Source organism: Bison bison, unplaced genomic scaffold (assembly GCF_000754665.1).
Source record: "Bison bison bison isolate TAMUID 2011002044 unplaced genomic scaffold, Bison_UMD1.0 scf7180017864388, whole genome shotgun sequence".
Taxonomy (NCBI): domain Eukaryota; kingdom Metazoa; phylum Chordata; class Mammalia; order Artiodactyla; family Bovidae; genus Bison; species Bison bison.
This window is the reverse complement of record NW_011494960.1, coordinates 6,015,121-6,024,733: the sequence shown is the minus strand read 5'-3', so window position 1 is coordinate 6,024,733 and position 9,613 is coordinate 6,015,121. Positions and strand designations below refer to the sequence as shown.

At 42.0% G+C, this 9,613-nt stretch overlaps 1 non-coding gene across 1 annotated transcript; it reads right to left on the bottom strand.

Annotated features, from left to right (window-relative positions):
* Positions 1–9,007: 9,007 nt before the first annotated feature.
* Positions 9,008–9,081, bottom strand: TRNAD-GUC. Its single transcript has one exon. It is a non-coding gene; the product is annotated as a tRNA-Asp (tRNA).
* Between the last annotated feature and the right edge of the window lie 532 nt (positions 9,082–9,613).

The following is a 9,613-nucleotide window of genomic DNA, read 5'->3' as shown; positions in this document are numbered from 1 at the left end:
AGCTGTTAAGACTCACTTAACTGAGTGAGCATTCACTGCTCAGGGCATTGGTTTGATCCCTGGTCGGGGAACTAAGTTCCAGGAAGCTGCATGGTGTGGCTAAATAAATAAATAAATAAATTTTTTTAAATGGTAGAAATTCTATGACAATATCACAATAAATCTCATTTTCAGAGACAGTGGACTAGAACAATAGTAAACCTATCACTGATAAACAAGACAAGTAATAGTCACTCATCTTAGCCAAGAGAGAAGGATGAATGATAAAGATCCTGCAAGCCTCGACATGGGCCAAAAAAAAAAAGCATGTTCTCACGCTGGGTACTTGCTAAACTGGGGTTTAGCCTAGGCCTCTGCACTCCTGAGCTGGGCCCATTCCTATAGCTTGAGGCTTTCTCTCTGTGAAATCCCACACAGGCCTCTTACAGAGGCAAGGTAGAACTGGGTCACAGGTCCTGAAGGCTGCTGGATGTGAACACGGACTTTACTGGCCATGAAGTGTGACTGGACCTGAGGGAAGAGATAGGGGAAGCTCTGATTTAGCGAGCTGAATGTTAGCTAACTCCCCCCTCCCAACTTCTTCCTCCAACAGTGCTCATCTCTGCTGCAGCAAAGACAGAACAGATTTTTAGGACCAGCTGGACCTGATGTCTAAGCCAGGCTCTGCCACTTCCTTGCTGTGTGACTGTGGCCTAGCAATTTCACCTCTCTGTGCCTAAGCTGTTTATTTTCATTCGTTCATTTCATTCAATCAGTCAATTGCATATTTATTAAAGAATATTTATTGAGAACTTACTAGGTACTAGAATTTTGTGGTGAACAAGACAAGGTCCCTTATCTGCAAGAGCTTCCATTCTAGCATGTGTGTGACAGGGTGTTTGGGAGACAGAAACAAACAAGAAAACTAACAGATAATGTCATGGGAAAGGTAGTAGATGCTATAAAAGACAAGAAAACAAGTAAAAGAATAGAGTCACCAGGCGTGCTTCTTATATGTAGGAGATGGTAATCCCCACTTCACAGGATTGTTATAAAAATTCTGTAAGATATAATATACAAAATACTTAGCACTGTACCTGGGACGGAGTAGTAATAATGGTAACAGTTACCGAGTGTCCTTATTATGTGCTAGATACCATTCCAGGTACTATAGATATATTAACTCATATAATCACTTCGTTTTATAGATGTGCAAACAGGCACGGGTAGGTTGTATTACTTGTTCAAGGTCAGGAGGTTAACAGATGATAGAATTAGGACTTGAACTCTAACATTCTGGCCTCAGAACCTATGATTTTAATTGATTTGCTAAATGTTAGTGGGGAGAAGGCAATGGCACCCCACTCCAGTACTCTTGCCTGGAAAATCCCATGGACGGAGGAGCCTGGTAGGCTGCAGTCCATGGGGTTGCTAGGAGTCAGACACAACTGAGCGACTTCACTTTCACTTTTCACTTTCATGCATTGGAGAAGGAAATGGCAACCCACTCCAGTGTTCTTGCCTGGAGAATCCCAGGGACGGGGGAGCCTGGTGGGCTGCCGTCTATGGGGTCACACAGAGTCGGACACGACTGAAGTGACTTAGCAGCAGCAACAGTAACCAAATGCCATAGACTGTGTGGCTTACAGAGTAGACATTTATTTTCTCATAGTTGTAGGGGTTCAAAATCTGAGATCAGAATGCCGGAATGGTCAAGTTCTGATAAGGGCTCTCTACCTGGCCTTCTGATTGCTCTCTTCTAGCTGTTATATCAGTGGTGGGCAGAAAGATAGAGGGAGAGGCTGAGGGCAATATCTCTTCTTATATGGGCACTAATTCCATCAAGAGAGTCTCACCCACATGACTTCATTTAACCCTAACTACCTCCCGAAAGCCCTATTTCCATGTACCATCATATTGGGGGTCAGGGCTTTAATATTTGAATTTGAAGAGAGACACAATCCAGTCACTAGCAAAGAGGATTGGAGAAGGCAATGGCAACCCACTCCAGTGTTCTTGCCTGGAGAATCCCAGGGACGGGGGAGCCTGGTGGGCTGCCGTCTATGGGGTCGCACAGAGTCACACACGACTGAAGCGACTTAGCAGCAGCAGCAGCAGCAGCAGCAAAGAGGATGGATAGAACCTATGGAACTTACTGCCAGAATCTGCACCCACAAGGCTGCTGTGGACAAGAATCAATAAGTACTAAACATAGTAGGAAAAATGCCAAGTCCTGAATTTACAAAGTCAATTACAAAAAAATTACAAAGTCAAAGGATGGAAAAAGGTATTTCTAGGTAATTAACTAGAAGATTAACCCAAGCTGGTGGGACAAGATGGTCATCAAAAAAGCTGACTCTTCTCTGGTCAGATGTAGGCCTTCCTGCGACAACATTCTATCTGGGCATCCCCCACAACACAGTTCTAAGGTGCTTTGAAGCTTTAGTGTGGGGTCTCCCAGCCCCTGCCACCTAAAAACAAATCCTGCCATCTGCAACCCACTTTCCCAGATTGTTTTTTCAAACAGGCTGTCATATTGGTATTCACGAACTTTATGGAGCACTGATACATTAAATTTTTAGCGACTATATGTTATCTAACATGCCACAGTATGCTAGGTCTTTGTATAGATAATGAATAGTGGTTATCAAAAAGTTAAAAAAAAACATGAAAATAAAAATTTAAGTTGAGAAAATTAAAATTGAGAACAATCTAGGATTATTTTAAGTGGTACAAAACCATGTTCAGGGCAACTTACAGAACGTTAAGAAACGGTTTGAGAGCAACTGCTTTACTGTATAATTGCCTCCATTTTTTCAGCCCCTTAAGTGACTTGTTACCAGTGGGCTTTTCATACTGTGGCCACAAAACCCAGTCCTTCTATTTCTCCCTCTTCATCATTTTTAGCTCTTCTCCCTCAGTGGCTATATGGCATGTCTAATCAGACAGTCATTCAGTCATTTGCCAAATATTTATTGAGCAGCTACTATGTGCCAGGCTCTGTGTTAAACATTGGTGATATGATATGACCAGAAACAGGCATGGTCTCATCTCTTAGGAAACTTCTAGTCTGGTAGGGGGAAAGTTAATCAAATAGTCTCATTTAATTGTACCCATAATTATAAATTGAGATGACAGCTATAAAAGAACAAATTGATGTAGGCACCACGGGAACAGATATCAAAGGCAGTTCAGTCACCTTTACCAGTAAATTTACTTAATTAAGTTAAGGAAGTCATAAGGAGTTAATTATGACAGATCAATACAATACCTTATGAAAAACACAGTTTATCATCTTGAGTAAACAACCCAGTTTCATACAAAAAACATCTTAATAAAAGTAATTTCTTTAAAAAATATTTATGGGGTAAATGTTTTTAGTCAGCAATTCTTGAAACCATGAAAACCAACCTGTCATACTACAGGGAAGTTCTTTGCCTCTTAGCAAACAAATTTAGAAGCTCAACTTTATAATGACAGGCTATAAGTTAACATAGATTTAACATAAATTTTATGATAATGATATGTAAATATTCTCTAGTCTTTAAATTATCTATCCAAGATGTAAGGCCAGCTGAAAACTTTGTCTCTAAGCAGCTGTGTCAGCAGTCATCTTATTCTTTTCAAGATTCCTCATTATATGGGAAATTAAAATTTGTGGCCTCTGGCTTCAGATATAATTTCTGGCCAATGTTAATTAAAGAATTCTGGGAGATTTATCATTTCTGTTTCCTTGTACATGACCTAAGTCAAGCCTCAAGTTACTCATGGAGACAATAATAGTGCCTATATAAAAGAGATACTATAGGAATTAAAAAATATATAGGGAGTTCTCTGGCAGTCCACTGGTTAGGCCTCTGCGCTTGCACTGCAAGGGGCATGGTTTCAGTCCCTGGTCAGGGAACTGAGATCCCACAAACTATATGGGGCAGCCAAAAAAAAAAAAACCCAACAATAAATAAACAAATAAACTGAATTATTATATAATATAAATATAAATAACTTAGTTCAGTTCAGTTCAGTCACTCAGTCGTGTCCGACTCTTTGTGACCCCATGGACTGCAGCAAACCAGGCTTCCCTGTCCATCACCAACTCCCAGAGCTTGCTCAAACTCAAGTCCATTGAATCACTGATGCCATCCAACCATGTCATCCCCTGTCATCCCCTTCTCCTTCTGCCTTCAGTCTTTCCCAGAATCAGGGTCTTTTCCAATGAGTCAGGTCTTCACATCAGGTGGCGAAAAGTATTGGAGCTTCAGCTTCAGCATCAGTCCTTCGGATGAATATTCAGGACTGATTTCCTTTAGGTTGGACTGATTGGATCTCATTGCAGTCCAAGGGACTCTCAGGAGTCTTCTCTGACACCACAGTTCAAAAGCACTTACATACATATACAATAAATATAAAATATTATATAATTTAGTTTATTTATTGTTTTTTTCCCCTGTATATATACAGAGAAAGTATCCAATACAGGGTCTGGCATATAGCAAACACTAAAACCATTTGTTATTATGGATTAAAAAAATTTCTTTGTCGTTGTTATTAATACAGGAAGTAGATCTTCTAGGAAATTAAACAGAAATGTGATCTTTATATCAGGCTTAAGTGAAGAATTTATATGCTTATTTCCCAGCTGAACTACTGTGCTTCATAGTCATCAAAAAAGGAAAAAGGTTTGTTTGGGGAGTAATTTTGGCATTACTAAATGCTGGAGAGATGTTTATGAATCATAAATATAATACTTTGCTTTGGCTTAATCATCTTACTTCTAAGAAATTTTCCTAAGAAAATAATCAAAGATGTGGGTAAAGATTTGTGTGGAGTACTGTGTGATTCATTACAGCATCATTTATATTAGGGAAAAATCTACATATTCAGCAATATGGGAAAATTAAATTATAGTGAATTTATAGTTTAAAACTTAAAATATGCATGTCAAACAATTGGAAGGAAATATACCAAAACATTCAGCTGGGATTATCTCTGGACTGTGACATTATAGGTGATTCTTATTATTTATACTCTTCTATATTTTCCATGTTTTTCATAATGAATATGTTACTTTCACGGTCAAAAGAGGTTCTTTTCAGTAGCCTCATAGACAAATTTGCTCCACTTCCCATCCAGTTAGGAGGAAACGCTGGGAAGGTCCAGCCAGCCCTTGCTGTCCCTGCTCAATTTTCTGGTCTTGGAGACCTAGGGAAGAGGCGTGGAGTGGAGATGGGAGGCTGAGGTTGTGGTCATTGCATCAGCTTGTCCTGCTGGACTGTGAGTGCCACAAGGACAGGAAAGGTCTGTTTGTTCATATCTGTGACACAGATCTAGCCTGGCCCATCGTAAGTGGTTGATAAATACCAGATTCATGAATGAATGACTGTATCTCAGCAAAGTAACTAGACACAGAGTTCAGTGAAAGGAGTTCATCTGTTTGGGAAGATGCAGTCTTTGAGAGGAGGAGATTGGAGGGTCTGCTCTGGACAGATAGCCTAAGGGAGCCGAGGTTGAGGACAGAACTACTCATTCAGTGTCCTGAGGCTTGATGAGTGGGATCTTTTAGGTTTTTGTTTGTTTCTCAAAACCATCCTCCTGCTTAACCCCCAGCCACTTCACTTTTCTTGCTTCTACTTCCTCATACTAACCTACTTTTTAATAGCGGAAGGAGCCACCCAAATGCCCAAGCCAGAAAGCATAGGGTCTGGATGGAGGGAGCATGTTGGGTGGTGGGGGGAGGGACTGAGGCTGTCGGTGAGACAGCTGAACTTGGATGGCCTCAACACAAGGAGTGACTGAAACACTTGGACTCTACAGAGTTTGGGATGCTAGACTCTCGGGTGTTGGTGGTCCTCTCATCCCACATATCTCTCCAAAGTTAGGTATCCCTCCTAGGCATCCCTGCATTGAACCCCATCAGGAGAGCCTTGATTTGGTAGTTTCACAGTTAGAGAAATCCACTTATGTCTAAGGTCAGTGATGTCCCTGTCAATAGACAAAGGAAAGGAAAGAAGGATAAGAACCCAGATGTGTCTGGCCTCAAGCCCAGAAGGCAAACAAAGAGCCCAGAATGTCCTTAGGGATACCGACCCACAAGTTATCTCAAGACAGCATTAAAATTTAGTCCTAATGGAGGGTCTGGAAAGGTAAGTTTTGCTAAAAATCTTTGTCCTTTTCCTAGAGGCTCCAGGAGCAGACCATGAATCATGGGCTATATCAGCTACCCCAGGGCTCACGGTTCAGGTGGAGTCAAGCAGGAGAGAGGCATTCTGGAACCAGTGTCTTCAGAGGATGGGTTACAGTGGGATTTGGTCCACCTAGGTTGACTCCTGTAAGCAGACAAGGCAGGAGAGACCTTCAGGAATGCCCTGGGCTGGAGTTGAGAGAGTGGAACACGCAGTGAGGAATGAAGATGTGTCATTGTCTTCTGTCTTCAAAGTTTCTGAACTACTCCAATAAGGAAGCAGAACCACCATCTGTCACCTGTTCTGGAAGGAGGGAGCCAAACCACAAATACCATAGATCATCTATGAGAACATACGCTTCTCTGGGTGTGTCTGTCTCTTCCCCTATGAGTATATTGGAGGTGTCAGAAACATCTTTGACATGACTGTTGACCTGTGTGTTTTTCTCCTTCCCAGTTCTCCTCTTTTTTTTCTTTATCCTGAAATATGACCTTCAGGGCTTGGTCTAGTCCCCCTTCTCTCCTTCCTCAAGATCTCCCTGGCTAATTGCTTCCATATAGTCTTCAGAATGGCTTTGGCTTCCAAGTCTCTATCTGTCTTTTCACCTTGTGTTCTGAGCTCCAGATTTGTAACCGAGTCCTCCCAAACGCCTCCACTTGGCAAACACATTCAGCTCACTTTTGACAGTGCGCCAAGACACTCCCCCTGCATTGCTATAGGAACATCTAAACTTATCACACCCTCCTTAATATTTATTCATCATTGTCTGATTTTCCTCCCCAGATGTCCAAGTGGGGCAGGGATTGGATGGGGCTGGGTGGCTTTGAGAGTTGGTTAGAAGTGTTCTGGGGATCTGAAACAGTCATGGAGAAATTAGCTGAGATCCAGCAGTAGGTGAGGAATCAGGTAAACAGGCAGATGGTGACTGCAGCCATGAAATTAAAAGACCCTTACTCCTTGGGAGGAAAGTTAGGACCAACCTAGATAGCATATTAAAAAGCAGAGACATTACTTTGCCAACAAAGATCCGTCTAGTTAATGCTATGGTTTTTCCAGTGGTCATGTATGGATGTGAGAGTTGGACTATAAAGAAAGCTAAGCACCGAAGAATTGATGCTTTGAACTGTGGTGTTGGAGAAGACTCTTGAGAGTCCCTTGGACTGCAAGGAAATCCAACCAGTCCATCCTAAAGGAGATCAGTCCTGGGTGTTCATTGGAAGGACTGATGTTGAAGCTGAAACTCCAATACTTTGGCCACCTGATGCGAAGAGCTGACTCATTTGAAAAGACCCTGATGCTGGGAAAGATTGAGGGCAGGAGGAGAAGGGGACGACAGAGGATAAAATGGTTGGATGGCATCACTGACTCAATGGACATGGGTTTGGATGGACTCTGGGAGTTGATGATGGACAGGGAGGCCTGGCGTGCTGCAGTTCATGGGGTCACAAAGAGTCGGACATGACTGAGTGACTGATCTGAACTGAACTGAAACAGGTTAGAGCTGCATTACAATGCCAAGTGCGGCAAACCAAGTGAGTAGAAAATATCCCAGGACAAAACTATGATGATCAGAGATGGAGAAGGCTATTGGTGAAAGAGGTAAAAGCCCCAAAAGAGGAAGAAAGGCAAGCCCAGACTAATGATCAGTCACCATTTCTGTGTATCCTCCATGTATCTGGTGTGTGAGAACAGAAAACAATCATAGAAATAGAAGACATAGGAATAGAAGACAACTGGCTTCTTGTCAAGGTCAAGACTTGTTAGGTCAAGTCCAAACTGGCTGGCAGAACATTCAGATCCTTTCTGACCTGGCTCCTTCTTACTTCTCCAGGTTCACCTTTTCTACTCCCCAGCCCTCCCCAAGATGATAGGTATTTCCCTGAATTCAGTGTGTCTCTTGTGCTTCTACGTACACACGCAATTCCCTCTGTCCTATGTTGACCAAAAAAAAAAAAAAGCACAATATGAGAGTTGTGAGTTAAGTTTTATTTGGGGAAAATGAAGACTATAGGCTGGGAGACAGTGTTAGAGACAGATCTGAAGAACTGCTTCAAAGATGTGTGGCAGGGGACAGTATTATATATGATTTTAGTGAAGGGGGATACGTGCATATATTGGGCAGAGGGTTGCTGCTAGTCATGAGAAATTTACTGCTAGTTATGAGGAGCAGATACCTCTGTTAATGAGTTTAATGCTTTTCTAGATATGAGAAGATGCAGGAAACTAGGGTCATAAAATCTCCTGAAAATATCTAACTATCTGAAGGCCTGTTCTGCCAGTTTTTTCCAGAGCACAGAGGGCCTCATTCCTGGTTTCCTCCCTGATCTCCTTTCACAGTGTGTTAAAGGTCAGAGACTGCAGTGGCTAGTGGCCTTGTAGAGGTAGAAAGCAAGTGATAATTTTTAGTTGGCACCTAGAACATCGGTGTCTAATCAGTGAAGACCAGCTCATCTCTATAGATTTAGCGTCAGCTTTTTTAACTCCTCAAGGCATGCTAAAAGATTATTTTAGATGTCTTTTTGATGTCAGGACTTCCCTGGTGGCTCAGACAGTAAAGCGTCTGTCTACAATGCAGGAGACCCAGGTTCGATCCCTGGGTCGGGAAGATCCCCTGGAGACAGAAATGGCAATCCACTCCAGTACTATTGCCTGGAAAATCGCATGGACAGAGGAGCCTGGTAGGGTAGAGTCCATGGTGTCACAAAGAGGTGGACACAACCTTCATACCTCAATTATTTAAATTGCCACACCCCTTTAATTATTGTTTACTTGCCTGCCTGAACTGAACTCCATGACAGAACCTATATTTATTTTTCTTTTGGTTGCACTGCCCGGCATGTGAGATCTTATTTCCTGGAACAGGGATTGAACCTGGGCCCTCAGCAGTGACAGTGCAGAGTCCTAACCACTGGACCACCAGGGAGTTCCTAGAACCTATATCTTACAGAAGGTTTTAAAACCCAGCATCTAACATAGTGGCTAGGACATACTTGGTGCACAACAAACATTTGTTGAATGAATGGATGAACATGCTCAAACTTTGATAGGGGAGACAAGCAAACAAAAAGAAAATTACCAAGTTGTGTGAAATAGGTAGTTTTGGGTACAGAGAGGAAGGGATGTCTAATTTCAGGCAGCCCTATCCCATTTTCTGCCACTTATACTATGTAATCAACATAAAAACACTACACAGTACATACAATTGCATTTTTGAAACACGTGAGAAATCTTATTCATAGGAATGAAATTTAGTGCAGATGGTGACTGCAGCCATGAAATTAAAAGACGCTTACTCCTTGGAAGGAAAGTTATGACCAACCTAGATAGCACAGTCAAAAGCAGAGACATTACTTTGTCAACAAAGGTCCGTCTAGTCAAGGCTATGGTTTTCCAGTGGTCATGTATGGATGTGAGAGTTGGACTGTGAAGAAGGCTGAGCACCGAAGAATTGATGC